The 20,549-nt window shown below is 43.9% G+C and overlaps 1 long non-coding RNA gene across 1 annotated transcript in view; it reads right to left on the minus strand.

Moving 5' to 3' along the window:
- Positions 1 to 915: 915 nt before the first annotated feature.
- LOC142890623 (uncharacterized) overlaps positions 916 to 20,549 on the minus strand; it is a 99,187-nt gene continuing 79,553 nt past the window's right edge. Inside the window, exon 3 of the long non-coding RNA XR_012927093.1 lies at positions 916 to 981. This is a non-coding gene — a long non-coding RNA (uncharacterized LOC142890623). The remainder of the gene's footprint in view (positions 982 to 20,549) is intronic.

Genomic DNA, 20,549 nt, shown 5'->3' on the forward strand with positions numbered 1-20,549 from the left:
AAAAATTTTAGCTTGAGAAAACTAGACATAAAAGTGGTTTTCTGACCTTGACAGTTTTCCTTGCAGGGTTTTTCAATGAACACAGAGAAAGCCGAAGGTTGCGCAATACATGTAACTTCCATGGGATTTTTTTTTCTTTAGCTATATTTCATTTTCATTTCATCAGACTCAGGCTAAAACAAAACAAGTAAATTCATTAACAAATAAATAAATAAATAAATAAATGAAACTGGAGCTGATTCACCAACCCAAAAAGTGAAAAACGTGTCACTAGAAGTGTGTCACTTTTACTGAGCTGCAAGAGCGTCCCCATGCAGAGTGAAGCTATGTGCTAAAGCTAAGAGCAACCAACACTAGACACACTGCAATACGTACATTTAACACAAAATTAATTTCCATTTTTTCACTGTACGAACAAATGTTCTTTGCCCTAATTTTTGCTGTTAACATATTTTTTTTTTTAATGCCACATCCGTCAAACCTGAAAACTAGGTCTGGGCAAGTTAACGTGTTATTATCTTGTTAACTCTTTTATTTATAAACACAGACAATTATTTTTATCACGCACGTGCTTTGCTCACGTGCTGTAGGAGCCGTGAGTAGGGATGGACGATATAGCGCCGTTTGCGTTATATCGTCATAAAATTCACCGCGGTAAGAATATGTCATCTCGCGGTAATAACGCTAAACTCATGTTGATGACGTAATTACGTGCGCAACGCACTTGCTGCTGGCAGCCGACAGCTCACGTGTCGCACGATGACAAGCACGGGGCTGATAGCGCACCCGCCGTGCTCGAGAATCGATCGTGGATTGTGTGCAATGTGAAAATAAACAGCACGGAAGCGATTTGCAAAAACATCCTGTTTTACTTTTTCTTTATTTTGTTTTTGGGTTGGCGGACCGGGATGTTGAGGCAGCAAATGCAAAAATGTTAGGGAACTTTTACTGGCACAACTCCGAGTCAATTTTAGCATGGACCTTTTCAGGCTTTGTGTTCTAAAGTTACTGAAAGCAGACGTTGAACTCTGTCGTTTATCCACACCGTCTTTTCAAGAGCGATCTTTCTTTCTGTTCTCTGTGGCGCTTGTTTTTAGCGAGCTACTGCTTCTACAAACACGGCGTGCTTCAGGCCTTCTTCTTCTTCTTCCGCCTTCAAGGAATAAACTTGGGGTGCCACACCAGGCCGGGCATCGGTACTACATCGTTTTCAGTCGTTTCCAGCCGCATATCGGGATTTATTTTTATTTTATTCATTTATTTATTCATTTATTTTAACACGGCTTCGTGTAAACGCGTTTTTTTGTGAGTGCGGTTTGAAATATATGCAGTTTAAAAAAAATAATCCAAGGGTGGGGTGAGCGTCGGAGGTCATTGTGATAAAGAATGAAGTAAATAAAAAAGGACCTCGAAGCAAGACTGGATTTATTTTTGCATGCGCGTCAACAATTACTCCTTCGTTTAGCCCACCACGGCTTATTTATTTATGGATCGCCAGTTAGCCGCAATATGTCCTCTTATTTAATTTATTTATTTTGTAAAAGTGTGTTGCTGGCTTCTGCGGAACCAGAAAAGAAAAGACTTTGATGGCTGAAGTGCACTGTACACTTCTTTTAAATTCATTATTGGATTTTGCGTATACATTGTGATTAATCGTGATTATAATCAGGGAAATCATGCGATCAATTGTGATTAAAAATTTTAATCGTGGCCCAGCCCTACTGAAAACTCAACTACGTGATTCTCAACTCCTGCAGATCCTCCTGAGAGATATTCAGACCTCTGTGGCATAAAAAAAAAAAAAAAAAAAAACCTGCAGCGTCTCATTAGCTTCCCAGCGTTGCTGGGTGAGTTCGCACTCGAGGTTTTAAAATGTCATCGAGCAGAAGGAGATTAAAAAAAAGACATTATCATATAAAGTGAGGTGTGTCTTCGCCCTCCGCCGTGTCATCACTCACTTACTGTTGTTGGACGTGGGGAGAACGTCTCACTTCCCGGCTAGCAGCGGATGAATAAAAGCACGACACAACATTCAAGAACGAGCGCACAACAAAATACCGGCTCTCCTTTATCGCTGTGCTGACAGCCGTCAGCTCAGCAAAGACAGGGAAAATAGATATTTAACAACAATAACAAGAACAAGAACAACAACAGGGGATTGGAGGGAAGCTGGATGTTTCGAGAAAAAAAACAGGGGAAAAAATGTAAAGATGTGGAAAAAAAACAAAAATAAATGACAGAAGTGACAGCGGGGGATGATAGTGAGAGGAACATTACTGGCTGTAAAAAAACACACCAAGGTGCAGCCGCAGCACAAAGACACGCATCACGTGGTGTACATCATGGATGTTGTGAACAAGCGACGCACGGCCACAAACAAGATGGGACAGATTTACTGCGTCTGCATGAATCAGAGATGTGATTTTATTTATTTACGTATTTTTCTTCTCCCGACGCGGCCAAATCGCTGAGATACAGATAACCCCGTCCTTTGGCTGAACCAGATTGTTTAGTCTCAGTTAGTTCAGGTCAGAGGTCAAGGGTCACGTGTGGAAACCACAACCTGGAATCAGTGGTAATGTCACACAACTCACAGCTGAATCTTCTATCGTCTGTGTAACCCTGCCTCTAGTTGATGCAACAGTATTTCAGTGATGGCTGTATTTTATCATGTATAATGATGCACAATTGTGGAAAGGAAATTTAAACATTGTTGGTCAGTTGAGTCCAGAGATGAGAGAGTCGAGTCACGCAAATTTGAGGACTTGCTTGATTAACACTGATAAAAAGACTCAACTTGACTTTGCCTTCGTCTTCATGACTTGAGGCAGATGACTTAAAAGGACTTGACTGTTTTTTTAATTAAATATTTGCGATTTTTTTTTTAACGTTTTTTAGATTACGTTAGAAAATATGTTTTATTTTGAAACATGATCCGGCAATTTTACAGTGCAATGAACGCTGTATGCAGACCAACAGTGGTCAACAGATCAACACATGAGCAGCAACTTATTGGCTAGTCAAATTGTAACTTTTGCTGATATAAATGTTAATATTAAGCCATGTTAAGTTAATGATATTGTTATGTAGCTTACCCCATATGTGTTAAAAATTTTGGTTCACATTGTTTGTTTTTTTCCTGTCTGCAATGTGTCCTCTCGGGCACAGAGTGGCGCAGTCGACCCTGTGTGCTCTTCCTTGCTTGTTCCAGGTTGGCTGGCGCCACTATTTAAGGAGGCGGACCTTTGTTCTTCTCCACGCTCTCAACCGGAGGCCATGTGCAGCAGCAGCCAACCTAGTTTTCTTTGTTAGGTCGCCAAGTTAACTTTGTTCAAACAGTTGTAAAATACTTGAGTTTCTTTTCCAGAGTCCACTTGCCTGTAGGGGAGGGAAGCCATTTTTGTTGTAACCTTTTCTCCTGTGTTTTAATTAAGGAAGTTAGTTTGATTGTCATTTATTTAATTATTATTTTTCTTCCACTAAGTAAGATCTTCAAAAGAGCAATTTTGTTTGTCGTTTTCACCATGCCCTCCCTGACACCAATGCTAAGATGGTGATTGTTAATAAAATCCATCTTGTGGACAGAAACACGTGGTCTACCTTGAGAGCTGGGAGAAGGGGGATGGCTCTTATGTTGTGTCCTTGTTCCCCCTAGGCTGGGGCATAACAATATGCATAACATCAACATAACGTCATATAAAGTTATTTACGTTTAATGTGGAAACTGTGGTAGATGATCAGATTTTTGTATAACTTGATGTTACGTCCCCATAAACAGCTCGCACCCAATGAGGTCAAACACAATAAATAGGTCAAAAGTTGCAAATAAAAATACTTTTATATTTTTTAGAGGCAAGATAAATAATGTGACCAATTTAAGAAAAATCCCAAATCTACCCCCCAAAAAAACATGACTAAATACTGGTGGGCCAGCCAAAAGTAACAAAAGAAAGAGAGCCACTATTGCCCAACCCACATGGGTCGTCGGAGCAGAGTTCTCCCCTCTACCCAAACACAACCAACTAAACCCTAAACCAAAGAGAAATTAAGCCACGAAAACTGAACTTCTGAACCCACCAGAAAAGAAGAAATTAGAAAAAGTACAAACACAAGGGAGTAAGGGCACATCAAGCTGACGGCGGTGGCGGCGGCGGCTGCGGCGGCTGCTGCTGCTGCTGCTGCTGAATCAGGAAGTGAGAGAGCTGCAATCACCTTCCCCCCTTTATAGGTCCTGATCGCTAAAGCGCTACACCTGTTGGAAAGGAAACAGAATGAGCACAGGGTCAGACTGATTAGCAAGAAGGAGGGGGGAACATGTAACACTTGAATTGACTTGCTTGATTCTTACCACAGTCACTTGGGATTTGCTCGAGACTTTAAGGTCAAGACTTGCAAGGACTTGCTTGTGACTTGCACATCTGTGACTTACTCCCACCTGTGGTTGAGCCATGATTTTAGGCACAAAATCCAAACATTTTTCCTTAGTGAGCTGATTTTAAAAAAAAAATGACAACTCTTCAAAGATTTTCTTGAAAGAACATTGAGCGCCTCCACCAGTGGGGGTTTTCCTTTTTCATATGTATATATATATATATATATATATATATATATATATATATATATGTATATATATATATATTTTTTTTTTTAGCTTTCAATCATGTTTGTCCGAGCTGTCCAGCTCCTGAACCTCAGAGTTTGCTGACTGCACATAACATGTGATATCAAGCCCAGCGACGCTATAGGATAGGACCAGCTCACAACTTAAGTGACCTGAGTGATGTCGTTAAAGTACTGTAGTAGTAGTGACAAACATAAAGAATAGACTATAGTGACATCTCGACTACAGTTACATCTCGAACGTGCGACTCGTCCAGAGGTCCGACGTTGTGGCGTAGAAAGAAATGGATAACAGCTCGTTTTGCACTGATTCCCTGCACTCGTTGTACAGACGAGGAAGAGCTGTGTTTGAAAAATACTTGCGGCCGGGAACTTCATATCATGGGTCAAAAGTGGCGAGAAGCTGTTTGAAGCCAAGCTTTCAACGGTCGTTATTGGCAGCATAGCCCTCGCTATGAAGCATGTTACTGCATGGGCGATGTCCTTATGCCGCTTGGACGCTTTGTCGTATTTACTGCAAGAAGTCCAGTTTGGTCTGCTTTACTTGCTCTGTGCTGGCGCTGGCAGCGGATTCCTCCTCCGACGTGGAGCCTGATTATTATACGGGCGACACAGCTCGTATTCCTGCGGGTGCGACTGGTTTAGGTGGTAAAACAAGTTGGTTGTATTACCAGACCACAGTTTGCTTTTTGTCGGACTTGAAAAAGCCAACATATTGCCGTGCGAGTGAGCTACTGAAACCTTTTTTCGGGACGATTTCCTCCGCCTCTCCTTGCTGCGACATCTTTCTACAGGTGCTCTCTATTGTTGTTTGAGAGGGGCGGGGCTTGGTGACTGAGCATACCTGGGTCTGTGTTTGTGATTGTTGGGAGGAAGAAATGACCGTAATATTAAGCTACATGATTGGCTATGATGAAAAAGGAAGGGAAACCTTTTCCATCGAACTTAATACATATATTGTTATCGAATTATCGTCCAGCCCTACTTAATACTACTGTGCTGGACTCCCGACATATGTTTTTACTTATCAGTTAACCATAGTTGACTATGTCTAAGTCAGTTTATGCTGATGCAGCGGTGTTTAAAATGTGTGCCACGACCAGCCGGTCACTGTTAATGTTAAGGAGAGTTATACTGTTTCAATCATCCAGTCAAAGTTATTATTATGTCCAATAAGCTGAGTTACTGGGGTTTTGTAAGGGAAAGGGATATCCTGAGAGGTAATCGGAAGACTCGCTGCTCGTGCACTTGTTTTCGTGCCTAAATGCCGTCACCTGTGGCAGTCAGATGGGTAATGGGCTGGGGTGGGTTTTTCTCTCTGTTTTTGGTTTTGTTATGGATTGACTGTGATTCCACTTTGTTTGCAATGTCACATAAAGCACTATGAGGTGCGCACACTGGAAATAACTGCACACAAATGTCATTACCCCCAGTCGGTGCCTGCTGCAACTTATCTATTACAGCCTCTGTTTATCTAATAAGGTTTACATTGGAACAGTGGACAGTGGAATGTCAAAGGTCTAAATAACCATGTTCAGAGAAATAGGGTTCTGACGCACCTTCAACATCTTAAAGTGGGAATTGCCTACTTACAAGAAACCTGCATGACATAAACTGTTCTCTGCTCAGAAGAGGCTGCGTTGGTCTAGTGTTTCATGCGTCTTTCCAGGCCAGGGCGAGAGGAGCCGGCATTCTAATTGAGAAAAATATTCAGTTTGAACCTTCTAGTGTTTGCCAGAGACCGAAATGGCTACATCATTGTGTCTGGAAAACTATTTAATAGAAATGTAGTTTTGACTAATGTCTGCCTTCCTGGAGCACTTCTTTTACCTTCTTCCTGACCTAAACTCACATGCTCTGATACTGGGTGGTGACCTCAACTGCTGGTTAGATCCAGAGCTGGACCGCTCATCTCCTAGACTGGCTGCAAGTCAGTAAGTCAGCCAAATATAGTCCTTCCTATCCAAATACGGTCTCTCAGATGTGTGGCGCTTTTTACATCCCAAATACAAAGAATTCTCATACTTCTCAAACGTTCATCACACTTACAGGTACTTCCCGAAAAATGTGCATGTCAAGCAAAAGTTGTTTTTATTTTGGCAATTTAACATAAAGGATGAAACCAACAAATTTAATTGAGCCATTACAAGCAAATTGACGTATCTCAAGCAGTTCCTTGTTGTAACTTTGCTGATTAAGATTTTCATAAAGATTTGACTTTATGTAACGTTCTAATTTTCTGATTTTTGAACTTGAGTTTTTTTTTAAGCTGCAAGATCTGATCAGCAAAATCCAAAGAAATAAAAACTTGCAATATATTGATTTGCATATTATTCGTTTATATAATATGTCACATTCCAAACGGAACTACTATACCCTATAGCAGTTGCCCGACTGTGATATCCTAGTGTCTATGTGTATATACCACTTCATTGTATAACTTAAATGTGTACTCATGTGTATTCATTCATCTTTCTTTCTTTTTTCTTTTCTTTTCTTTATTTATTTTGAGCGGAGGGGAGGGATGGGATGGGTTTGTTTGTACAATAGTGTGACAACCTCTTAAGACCATTCTGTACAATTGTATATACCTGCAAAAAAACAATAAAAAATAATTTGAAAAGAAAGCTTTTGAACACCCAATCCATCAGTAACGGATCTGTCTCTCCGCCACACTACCTCAGCTTTTCTCAACTTCCCCCGCTGCTGTGACTTACTGTCGGCTCGCCTGCATGGCGACCCTGTGACCCCGCTACCGTGTCATTTCACGTGTCGAGGCGGCGGTATGAGGCCAAACGCAGCTCTCGCCAGGATACATCCTGTCGCCTAATGTCTGTTGGTCGGACTGACAGCCGCTGCTTTCGCAGCCGCTCATCTCTCCATCACATCCCGTCCAATCTCTCCGCAAATCCCATTACAGCTCAGAGACTTTACATTCAGATAGGTTTGATTTCAGCTGCTTTTCTGCCTGGCTGAATCCACGCCCCCCGATATCTCAGTGCCCTCGCCGGCCTCACCTCGCCCCGGCCCGGCTCATGAGGCGCCACTTCCTGTCGGGTCATAATTCAATAAGGCTGACAGGGACCACACGCCACAGCCAGTCCGCCGCTCGCCTGCCCGCTCGCTCTCTCTCTCGCTCAATCTCGCCCCCGGCTGCCGTCCTCCCTCTCCTCCTCCTCATTGGCAGATAACAGACAGTGATTGCACTGTGTCACTTTTATCCCTGGCTCGGCGGCGAGAAGCAGAGATGGCGGCGGTGCTGAGCCTCGGCTGCCTGCAGCTTCATCACATCAGCCCTCTGATCGCCACCTACTCCTCCCCTGCTGCTCCTCCACCTTCTCCTGCTGTTCCTCCACCTCCTCCTCCATCTCCTCCTGCTGCTCCTCCATCTACTTCTCCCCCATGCTGCTTCTCAACCTCCTCCAGCTTCTACCCCCACGGCCTCCTCGTGCTTCCCCTCCTCTGACCACCACCTCCACCTCCTACCCCATCTCCTCCTGCTGCACCTCCTCCCCCTTATCCTCCAGCTCTTTGTCCACTTCCTCCTCCCATCCTAATCTCTGATGACCCCCTCCTCTTTCTGCTCCTCCTCCTCTCTTCCTCCACCTCCGACCACCACCTTCCGCCTCCTCCCCTTCTACCTTCTCACTCTAAAGCTCTTTCTCCCCAACCTTCATCTCCTCCTCCTGTACCACACTGGCAGGAGGAGGAGGTATTTTTCTGTTCGACCTTTTGACCTATCTGCTCAGCCCCACCCACAACCCAATCCCTGCCTTAGCAACAGTAACTACGAGGCCCGTCAAGCTGTCAACACCTGGAATCGGTGTGTTCCCAGGAGGATAAAAGATAAAATTGGATAAAATCATCCTCTCTCTCTCTCTCTCTCTCTCTCTCTCTCTCTCTCACTCACACACACACACACACACACACACACACACACACACACACACACACATGTATGCATGTAGAAAAAAAACTGATAAGAAGATTTAGGCATTCAGTGGAAACAGTTTCCAAGGTTCAGTTTTTACTTACAGCACAGTAAAAACCCATAAAATCTTGTTTTCACTGTCCACAGTGCAGCCACAGGCATCATATATTAATTAGCTATCGAGTTAGCCTACTTCTCTTTGTTTTTAGGATAGATTTGCTAATATATTCAATGAGGGTTGGCTGGAGGGTTGATTTTTTTCTTGTCACTAAAGTAGCTGAAATCAAAAATAGAATCTCAACCTTGGCCGGATCCTGCTGGGCTAACAAGCTGCAGCGATATTGTGAATATTTGTGCGGGCAAAGCCTCAGTCACTTCCTGTTGTTCAGTATCCGGCCGGGGTCAGCGGGATGTCACATCTGTGGAGACTGAACATTTCTAGCCCCTGTTCACACTGACAACACACTGGCTATGTTTATGTAGTACCATCATTTTATTACGAGAAGAGAAGACTTATTACGAGAGGTGATATGTACATTTTTAAAATAACAAATTTCACTTGTTAACAGAAAGGGTGGAGTGACAACATTTCAAGACAGCAGCTAGAATTTTCCCAGTTGGAATTTATAAACATTCCAAATTTTTTCTGTTTGGGATTTTTTTTTTTTTAGCAGATACTTGCTGCTTCTGCAAAACTTGTCATTGCAAAAAGCCATACATAAATCAAGAATACTGCATTATTCCAGCTAGCGGCCAATGTTAGCAGTCACTCCTAAGTGACTTTTAAAGTGACATTCTGTATTTTCCTCATTGGTCTGAGGAACGGCTGTATCCCTGCTGACTCCGATGAACTCACTGCAGCGGCAGCAGCAAAGGGTGAAATATATATGTGTATATATATATATATATACACACACACACCTTGAGACATAAATCCCATTATTTCCACTTTAGTTGCCGAGCAGAAGAAAGTGAGGACACGTCTTCTTTGTTTCTTCTGCTTCTTCCTCCAGCAGTACAGGTTGCAGTGACCCTTTAAAACTGCTAGCGGTTAGCGGGAAATAGATTCTGTCAAGGAGGGTCGGCCGGTGAGAGAGGGCACGACGTCCTGTAGCCGAGAGGTCCTGACAGCCTCCAGGTGTCTCCGAACCAGCGGAAGAATAAAGGAAATTTAGCAGAATTTGGAGAGGATGGTTGCAAAACGAATAACTGTTTTAGGAAAAAAAAATAGAATAAAAAAAACACAGTACAGCTATTGTTATTATTAGGGGTGTACTGATACTGGTACTAGTATTGGGTATCGGTGCCGATACTGGGGTTGAGTACTCATACTCATAAAATACGTGCCACTATAAAAGTTGTATATATGTATATGATCATTTAGTTAAATTTGTGTTTGTACTGCAGTGAAAATTGTTACAGTCACCCCATGTTCTAAAAAACATGTTGAAGAATGTTGATAAAATAACTGAAATGTTGAGACCTGAAATGCAAGTACTCATACTTGCATTTTTTTATGTCTAAAAAAGTGGTATCGGTTTATCCCTGATTATTATTATTAGACGACTACAATAATACACACGCACTGCTTGTTTTCTCAACTCTGACAGAGACAAAACCAACCACTAACTGTACGTAAAGGTGGGCAGAGCCCAGTGGTTCTGATGCCTGGAGGTTGTGTTTGCTGTCAGCGAAGACACCTTTAGTGGCGTGTTGGCAGATTTTTTTTTCCAACTGGTGTTTTCATTTTAATTTTTAACTGGTTTGTAACAATGAATATGCAGGGCTCCTCCTCCTCCCCTCTTTTGGACAGCCAGTCATTTTAAATTCTTTAGCCAACCTCTGCTGGCCAGATGACAGAATACATTTTTGTCTCCGCCTATCTCTTTTATTCAGTCAGTGAAGGCAAGCTGGGATAAAAGGTTCTGAAAAAAAAAGGAGGGAAATCTGGGAGGAGATTGAGCCGCATCATGTCGAGGATGTGATGAGGATGTGTAGAGGAGTTCTCCCCTTCCTGTGTGAAGTGGCGGCGACCTGTAGAATTCAAAGATAGAAGGGGAGGGTCCCAGATCTCATAGCAGCACAACCCGATCTTCAAAACGCCGCTGCCACTTCGGCTCCCTGCTCACGTGGAATCTGTGGTGCAGAGTCGCGCTGGTGGGCGATGCTGAGTGGATGGAGCGCTCGCGAGCGACCTTTACATCAAATCTTTCCTCTCACGGCGCCGCCTCTCCAATCCCTCAACCCGCCCCACCTGGCTGCTCGCCAATCAATATTCAAGTCGGCCGCTCATCAGCCATTATTGTGGCGGGGCAAACAGCCCAGGGACTGGGGGCGGGGGGTGTGGGGAGTGGGAACGGGGTGTGCGGAGAGGGGAGGGTGGGAAGTGGTCACATCAGCAAAGTGATGCTCCAGGAGTTGGTGTGTAATTGCAGGCGTGTCTCTTTGCGAGTGGCTCCACCCACTATTCCCCAGATTTATGGACATCAACTGTTTTTTTTGCAGAAGTCACCCTCAAACACAAGTGCAGATTTGACCGATTGTCGCACATTGAGAGTCGATTCCCGTGAACACGGGATGAGGGATGGACTCCACAGGTTGCGGTGTCTGTTGCTCGTGCATTCCTTAGTAGAGCTTTCCAGCCTTTGTTGCATTCCACCATTCCGTCCACTTAAATCTTCGACAGCACCTAAAAAGCCTCTGGGATTTCACTTTTGTAAAAAAGTCCCCCCTTTTTTTTTACCTAACACTTTGCAAAAAAGATTTTTTTAATTTATTATTTTTTTCAAAAGTGGCCTTTTTCCTCATGGGTGCGTTATCTTTGTTTTTTTCTGCGGTGGCTGATTGGAAGAGAGTGAGAAAGAGAAAGCGAGCTGGAGTTCAAACTAACTAATCAAGAAAGTTTGTCAAACAACTGTGTGAGTTTCGACTCACTGTGTGTTCGCAAGATTCGGCTGTTGTGGTGGTGGTAGGGGTCGTTGGCGGGGGGGTTGGGGGGGTGACGTCCCTGTGAGCGGTGAATTCATCCGCATGACTCAGCTTCTTAGATTAATTTCTGACGATAACTGCTGAAATTTGCAAATGTCTGATTGGCCTGCAGACCGAGCTGCGAGCTGGCGAGAGGCTTCTGAGTGGAAGCGCCGCAGCCAGGGGAGGTGACAGGTTGGGTCGGCGTGACAGGAAGTGATCAGAGGGAAGCTTGGAGGCAGTGCGGCGCTCCGACCAGAACTTCCTCCCATGGCTTCAAAGGGGACGAGAGGAGGAAGAGGAGGAGGAAGAAGAAGAAGGAGAAGGAGGAGGACCAAGGCTCATATTTAATTCAGCGGCGCCGAGACTCACCCACAGGCAGGAAACTTAACAGGACTTTCTTCATTTTGTTTTCCTGTGCAACAAGCAAATCTCACATATCGCAGTAGTCACTAACACACATGGTGAAAACACATAGAGGGAAATGGAGGGAACAAAGTAATTTGAAGCATCCTCTTTCTTATCTCAACAAGTTTCATCTGCGTTAATCACGTTTGTAATCCTGTCTCTGTAGCTGTAATGTTAGCCAGTATATAGCTAATACTCACCGCAGCTAGCATGTCTAGCCATTAAGTCCACCATAGCTGTCTAATACTCACCCCAGCTAGCATATGTCTTGTCAGGCAGGGACTCAAGCAGAGATTCGCCAATGACCTCTACACAAAGTGACAATTCAATTGGAAGGCATCCTATTTTTTGGGGGGTTTTGGTTTAACATGTATGGCGTTGGATGTTCAAATAAATAAAAACCTTACGGTAAAAACTCAATTCATGTGAATATTTTATCTAAAATTTCTTCTTCTTCTTCTTTTGCTGCATTATCCGGAGTTGGGTCTCGGGGGCAGAAGCCTCAGCAGTGACACCCAGACTTCCATGGCCCTAGTCACCTCTTCCAGCTCATCTGGTGAGACCCCAAGGCGTTCCCAGGCCAGCTGAGAGACATAGTCCCTCCAGCGTGTCCTGGGTCTTCCCCGAGGCCTCCTCCCGGTGGGACATGCCCGGAACACCTGCCCAGGGAGGCGTCCAGGAGGCATCCCAAACAGATGCCCGAGCCACCTGAGCTGGCCCCTCTTGATGCGAAAGAGCAGCGGCTCTACTCCAAGCTCCTCCCGGGTGACTGAGCTCCTCCCTCATGGAGCGCCCAGCCACCCTACGGAGGAAGTATTCGCAATCTCGTTCTTTAGGTCAGCGACCCAGCGACCGCATCACCGCAGACGGCGCACCGATCCGCCTGTCGATCTCACGCCCCATATTCCCCTCACCGTGAACAGTGACCCCAGGATGCTTTACAGCAACACGCAAAGCATCCTAGGATACAGGAGGCTGCAAAGGATGGTAGCTGCATCCTCAAATTTGGCTAAAAGGAGGGCACATGTGAAGCACGGGTTTGGAGCATCCCTCGAACTTTAGTGACGCCTTCGCGCAGTGCTATAACTGGCCTTCAAATGCAGGCTTCGGAGGATGCAGACTCCGAATTGAGACACAGCCCTGATCGCCTCACCGCTGGGTCGCTCTGCTCTGGTACGTTTGTTGCACGTTCTTGCGCTTTTCATAATTTTCACTACGGTCATCAACGGATTTACGCAGAATTTTCGCACCAGGAGCTTCCCTCCCCGTCATTGGGATCGGTTCCTGTTGTGTTTCTCTACCTCCCCGGTAACTCATCCGGCGTACTGCAGCTGGAGTAATCAGCTGTGGCCAAGATCAGCTGTTCCGCTGCGGTCACAATTGTGCCGCTGGGCACCGAGTACTCCCCCCCCTCATCTTTTAATGGAATGTTGCGGCAAGTTACCGGAATAGTTTATTGATTGATAGATTGATAGATTGTGTATAATAAAGCATAATGTGTGTGCGGTCATTTCTTCCCGTACCAACACGCCCCCCTCACGCTACTGTCGACTCGCTTCTACTGTTGGGCGGTGCGGCGTGCACATTTTAGCTTTTACTGTACGGATAGACTGATTTTTTGAAATACAATTACTTTTGTTTTCTTTGCTTAATGTTTGTTTGGATTTGATTATTTTAGTTTCTTTAACCAACGTTTGGTTTGCTTTGCATGTCCATTTGAGTTTGATTATTTTGTTAGTTTAACTTTTGCTTTGCTCTACATGTTCATTCATCATTCATTGGAATATCTTCTATACCCGCTTATTCCTATTCAGGGTCACGGGGGTCTGCTGGAGCCTCTCCCAGCTGTCTTAGGGCGAAGGCAGGGTGACACCCTGGACAAGTCGCCAGTTCATCGCAGGGCCACATAGAGACAAACAACCATTCACACTCACATGCGCACCTACGGACAATTTAGAATGTTCAATTGACCTCACGTGCATGTTTTTGGACTGTGGGAGGAAGCCGGAGAACCCGGAGAGAACCCACACAGACACAGGGAGAACGTGCAAACTCCACACAGAAAGGTCGAACCCACGACCTTCTTGTTGTGAGGCGGCAGCGCTAACCACTGCGCCACCGTGTCGCATGCTCTACATGTTCATTAGTTTTTATTGTTTTTGCTTGTTGAAAGTATCAGTTTTTATATATTTAAGATTATTGCTTAGTTGGGCTTCCTAGTTGTGGGTTGTTAATTTCCTTTTGCTATATTTATTTTGTTGGTTTGACCCTGGTTTTTAACTAATTTAGTTATTTGCTTTTTTCTGTGGGTATTTTGGGCGTGGCGGGGGGGTATTTTTAACACATGAGCACGCTGACTATTTTTAGGAACATTTCTGTTGTGTTAAAAAATATTCTATTGTCAAATAAAATGTATTGATTTTGTATGCTGGACCCCGTCTCAAGCTCTATTTGTACCGAACTTGTTGTTTTGCTCCGGGTGGAACACCTGAGGTGGCGTTGTTGCCAGCCAATTAATTGAATTAATAAATAAATACATTTTCATACTAGCAATTTTCTATTACAGTTGAAAGCTAATTAAGTAAATTGTGTTATTATACATATCTCTGATTGGCCCTCTCCCTTTTGCCCCCACACAAGCATGAATAAATCGGACAACATATTGCTGTCCTGGATTTACATTTTTACAATCAGTTGATAAAACATTGTCATTTACATATAAAACCTTTTTACAAAAATCTACTACTCTGCTTTCATGTCAGCAGACTGGGGTAGATCCTGCTGAAATCCTATGTATTAAATGAATAGAAAATCATTATGAAGTGAAAAAAAATACACAATTTTGAAACGAGAATCGAGTTGAATGGAGAGAGAGAGAAAAAAAAAAAAGATTTAGAATCAAATCGTGACCCCAAGAATCGATATTGAATCGAAATGTGGGACACCCAAAGATTTGCAGCCCTGATAGCTAGCCAAGACTTGCCACAGCTGGCGAATACTCGCCGTAGCTAGCAAATACTTGCCACAGCTAGCTAATACCTGCTGCTGCTTGCATGTTTGCCTACCATAGCTTGTTAAATTTGGTAGAGCTATTCCTGCGTCTCTTAGAAGTGAAGGTCTTTTAAAACGCTTAATATCGCTATTTTAATTTGTTTACTGTAAACTTGTGTCGATGTCAGTATTTTAGTGGCTAACGCTGGGGGTGAAAAAAAAATGCAGTTCACAGCAAAACAAACAAAAAAAAATAAATAATAAAAATAACTGTGTGTCTGTGCCATGAAGCCATAATTGTGTTTACACTACAGATTGTCGAGTACTGCAGCGGTTCAGATTGGGTCACATCCAGAACATTTGCATGATGATGAACACTTTGATATGGAGACCTTCGAAATTTGCCCACAGTGGTGGGGGAAAAAAAAAAAAAAATCTGAAAAACAAACAAACATCCATTTGGAGGTTGTCAAGTCAGACGGCAGGATGCATTAAAGGTCCTGCGTGTTTATTCCATATGGATCCTGTGACCTTTACCCACCCACGCGCAGGCCGCGCTCGCACAAATAGTGTCACTGCTTCAGAACACTGTGTTCAAAGACGTGAAAAAAGTCTGGTGTGTTTACCAGAGGAGGTGACGTGACCTGCATTATTTCATACACGTTATGTAAAAAAAAGAAAAAAAAAAAGCTTATGTTTCTATTGTGAAACAAACACACACACAGCACTTTGTGGGCTGGGCCAGGATTGGCTGAGCCAGTCATCAGTGAGGAGAGGGAGGGGTGAGGATGAACTGCGCTCGTGACGCTTCCTGTTTTGGCCCGGCATCTTTAAACATAGCACTTTTTTTTTTTATTTCCAGCGCTGTAACAACAAGGTTTCTCTCAGTGTATCACATGACTCTGGCCTGTAATCGATGATTCGTCTCCAGCATGGAACAGATACGACTTTAATGTTTCTGTCCCGCCCTTTGCTTTTTAAAAATCATGCTTTCATAAATAAACAGTGCGCTAAAAGCACTTCTATGGAGCCGCAATAAAACTGATGCCTCTCTATCTCAGATTTCCCCTTTAAAAAAATAATAATAAAAAAAAAATAGAACGTAAGAAAAAAACACTTAATCATCGCCACATCAGCAGCTACCAGCAACCAACCATGTAGATCTTTTATTTTCTCAACTTTACCAAGTTTGTTATTTTACCGTGTTTAATATTACTTATATTGCTTTTATATATATATAGAAAAAAATAGAGAAAATATTTAAGAAATGTCATCCCAAAATGTGTTATACACATATATGAACACGTAAAAATTAAAAACGTGTATTTTATTATTATTATTTTTTTAAATATAGAAATTCCTCAAAACTGTCCAGCTGTCAGCAGTCTTCAAATCTACTGCATCTACACTTTAATTTCATTTATTCATCTATTATTGTCCCATCAGATCATTTCACACAAACAAATGAACAGTTTCGAGATATGACGCCAAAGAGTTTAGCGGGTGCACACAAACACGCGCGCACCATACAAACATACACACACACACACACACACACACATGCACACACAGAGAGATGTGTATCCCTCTACTGACAACTCAAAGTGGCTCTGAGATGCTCTGACTGAGGCTTATTTATTTATTTTCAACACTTGGCTTTGGCTGTGCCCTAGATGGAAAAAAAACACACACACACAAAAAAAAAAACATGAATCAACATCACGATGATGATGGGCGGAAGAGAAAGAAAAAAAAAATCTTTCATCATCTGCCACCGTGCAGTGACTGATGGAGATTTCTGCTCCAGCAGCAGAAAGAGAAAGTGATGGCCAGAAATGGGAGCAGCTGTGACAGGTCAAGAAAAAAAAAACAAAAAAACAAAACAAAAACAGATCATGAACAAAAAAATGTGTTCTTTCTCCATTGATCCGTGGTGAAAACATTGATAACGTCAATCAAGTCTGAAACTGAACCAGCTGGAATTCAGTTTTGTTACAGAGGAAATAAAACCGAACAGCCGAGATTTTTTTTCTGTCACCGCGCCGACCTGAGAAAGGGCCTCTCAAAGGCCAGAACGGAATATTTTGACATTTCCCCTGAACGTAGCACGGCCACAACCGCAGGCATATTTGAATAAATCCTGCGGTGCTTCGCATCCGGAGATTAGTGCCGGTGTCGCTGGTGTAATGTTGCTGAACTAAAGCTGCGTGATCCGGTGGTGGCGCAGACGTGACGACAATTCACACACAGCGGCGGCGGCGGGACAGGTTGACGGCGGGACAGGACAGTTCATTAACCAGCAGCAGCAGCAGCAGCAGCAGCAGCAGCAGCAGCAGCAGCAGCGGGGACGGCCAATTAGCGGCCGGCGTAGCGGAACGCGCTAACACAGCTTTAAGGTCAACCTCCGAGTGGAGCCAAGAAACATATAAATCAGGGTTCCGCTGACAAATTCAAGCGTGGAGCAACAAGTGGAGCAGGGTTTGGGTTAGAGGAAGTTTCGGCTTGATGACTCAGGGGTCGCCACTCCAGCTCGTCGGGGGCCATGACCCAGTCACCGGGAGCACGGCGTGGCGAAGCAAAACAATGAGCGGGTGCGATGCTAAATCCGTCTTCATTTTTCCTCTCTCCTCTCAATGTTTTTTTTTTTGCCTTGCGCTTGTGAAATGAATTGATGATTTTTGAGGGATTCTTTTTATCTGAAGATCCTCCAATGTTTTTTAAGACGTTACTGAAAACTGTTGATAAAAAGCAGTCAGCAGGACAACTGGACCTGGAGTCGCGAGGTCACAAGGTCACAAGACGGTCACGTGAAGAGAGCCGTTAATAAAGTGGGAAACAAAGTAAACGGTCGGTGGTTTTTGCTTAAAACTCGGCAAGCTCAAAAGCAGTGTTAGGGCCAATTCCAACTCCTCCCTTAACTCCTCAATCTCAACCCTCGCCCTTAACCCTCAATCTTTGGCCCTCAAAAATAAGTGTAAGGGCTATCTTGTGACTTAGAAATGGGACACCCCTTAAGTGCAGTTACGTCTTCAGACTGTGGGGGGCGGCCTTACGCCAAAGCTACGTCCAGTCTGTCAAGAAGACGACAACGACGAAGAAGAAGAAGGAGAAAAAGAAGACGACGAAAAAGAAGAAGTCCTCCTTCGCTACACAACGATGTACACAAGTAATGTGAAGCCGGGACCGCCGGTCCGGTTGACAAACATCGCAAAGTAAAAAAAAAAAATGTTACGCAACAACGATGTCAATAACCCATAAAAGTCTTAAACTAAGACAATAAAATGGTTTCGGAATATTTATATCTTTATTAACTAAGAAAATACTTCCATTTGTAGCTCGCTTTTTTCACCGCCATTTTTCGAAGATGTCTTGGCGAAAATACGCAATGCCTTCTGGGTAGCCCTTACTGCCAAGGGTGGTGCCGGAGAATCTCAATATTGAGGGCGATACAGCCCTTAAACTCGTCCCTCAACTTGACGTTCTGAGAATCGGGACAGCACTTGCACTTCACGGGAGCGCGCATTTTCGAGATTGAGGGTTGACATTGAGGGTTAAGGGAGGAATTGTAATTCACCCTTAGTTTTCCCAGAACTGAGGGCATGTCCTGTTTAATCATTGTTGTGGAGATGGAACTGGAGAGGCTTCAGCAGCTCTGGACCCTGGACCAGGTTCTGGTTCTAGTGGATCGCTTAACAAGCGAGTGCTCTCCGCCTCCTAATTGGAACCTTTAAAACGTTGATGCGTTGAGAGTCACGATGGAAATCCCGGGATTAGGGTCTTAAGTGGTTCCTGCTGGGACCACCGGGACGCTCAGTCACTTAAAGAGCTTTAAAGTGACATATAAATAAATAATAATACAAAAAATACTCTACGCGAGGAGGTGAGTCATGTGGTTCGATCCAAACTGCTTTTATCAGAGCAGGATCGACGGGGTTCTGCAGCTTTTCGTAAAGAAGAAGAAAAACAGAATTTTACAGCAACGTCATCTTTTTTTTTCTTCCCATCTTTGATATGTCACTGTTTTTTGGGGGGACCAGAGGCTCGACACACTGCTGCAGGCGCACAAAAATAAGAAATAAGAAAATAGTTGGCACTTTTTTTCCTCTTTGCGTGTGTGTTTTTATTTGAAGGTGGGCGAACTGTTATGTACCAATACCAATTGTACCCGCGGGTAAAGAGGAGAGAGGAAAAACTGTCCTCCTGAGCAACTAGAGATTCACTCAACACAAGTTGAACTGATTCAAATTGAAACTTCTGTCAACGGAAGCCAATTAAATATAAATCAAAGACGTTTCTTGCAAGTTGAAACCCCCAAAATCAGCACAACTAAGGAAATAAAGACGCACTGACACACTGTCACCTTCAGCACTGCAGCAGACAGCAGAGACCACAGCAGTGACCTTCTGAGACTTCCTGTCTGTAAGAAGAAGAAGGTAGAATCAAGAAAGTAACGAAATATAAAGCAACTTCTGCATTTGTGACAGGAACCACCTACCTGGAGAATAGCGGTACATCACATCACATCACACACACACACACACACACACACACACACACACACACACACACACACACGCACAGACAGGCTGCAAAAAAGATGAAATAAAACAGCAAAAAACAAAACAACAACAGTACAATTTTTCAACGCAGCACAATCTTGTGTTTCATCGCAAAGGTTGTTGAACCAACGACCTTCAAAGTTGTGCTTCTGCATCTGTGACAAAGAAAAGAAAAAAAACTTTCCAGTCACACTTCAGGTACAGACGGCTTCTCTGCGCCCCCCCCCCCACCACCACCACCACCACCTCACCCCCGCACTCTCACACCACACGGTTTCCCATTAGATACCAGGCTCCCTAACGAGTGGCTCACCATAATGGAGACCATGTGGTGCACTCATGTGCTTGTGTGTGTGTGTGTGTGTGTGTGTGAGTGTGTGAACGCTACTAAGTCGGAACTTGATCTCAGAAAAGAAAGTCTAGGGGCTTAGCATGTGTGATGTGTGTGTGTGTATGTGTGTGTGTGTGTGTGTGTGTGTGTGTGTGTGTGTGTGTGTGTGTTTGCGTGCAGATGACCCACAGGGGACAAATGTTTAAATATGGCGAGGAGCGTAGGAGTGAAGCGGGCGAGCAACAGCCTCTCGTGTACCGACACGCCGTGAGATAAGTAAAATTATCCTGCATTGCACTCCTAATTGGAGTGGGGGGGGGGGGGGGGGGGGAAGAGGGGGCCAGGGTTGGGTGTCAAGGACCCTGAGGGGGTGTGGGGTGGTATGGGGTGGGTGGGGGCCACGCCCTGGGAGATTTCCACATTTTGGCTTTATTGGTACTGTGTCAAAAAAAACAACAACCTTTTGTCGGCTCTTGTACGACTCAAGGGACAAGACTGAACAAAGGTACTTTTCAGTCTTCCGCGCGGCAAACCTTCAAACTTTAGCTTTAGCATGCTAATACTGTTTCTTTTTGTGCAAAATGAAAACATTAGCATCAGCATCTCTTAAAATTGCGTAAATTAAAATGTTTCTTTCGGGATATGTAATGATTGCGACGCTGATTGACGGTTGTTCTTTTTTTTTTTCTTGCTAACGATTGTAATTACAATGACGGCGACTCACACTCACGCAGCGAGCGCC

The sequence above is a fragment of the Nelusetta ayraudi genome, unplaced genomic scaffold (genome assembly GCF_046127955.1).
Source record: "Nelusetta ayraudi isolate G7.1 ecotype Tasmania unplaced genomic scaffold, CSIRO-AGI_Nayr_v1 ptg000003l, whole genome shotgun sequence".
NCBI lineage: Eukaryota > Metazoa > Chordata > Actinopteri > Tetraodontiformes > Monacanthidae > Nelusetta > Nelusetta ayraudi.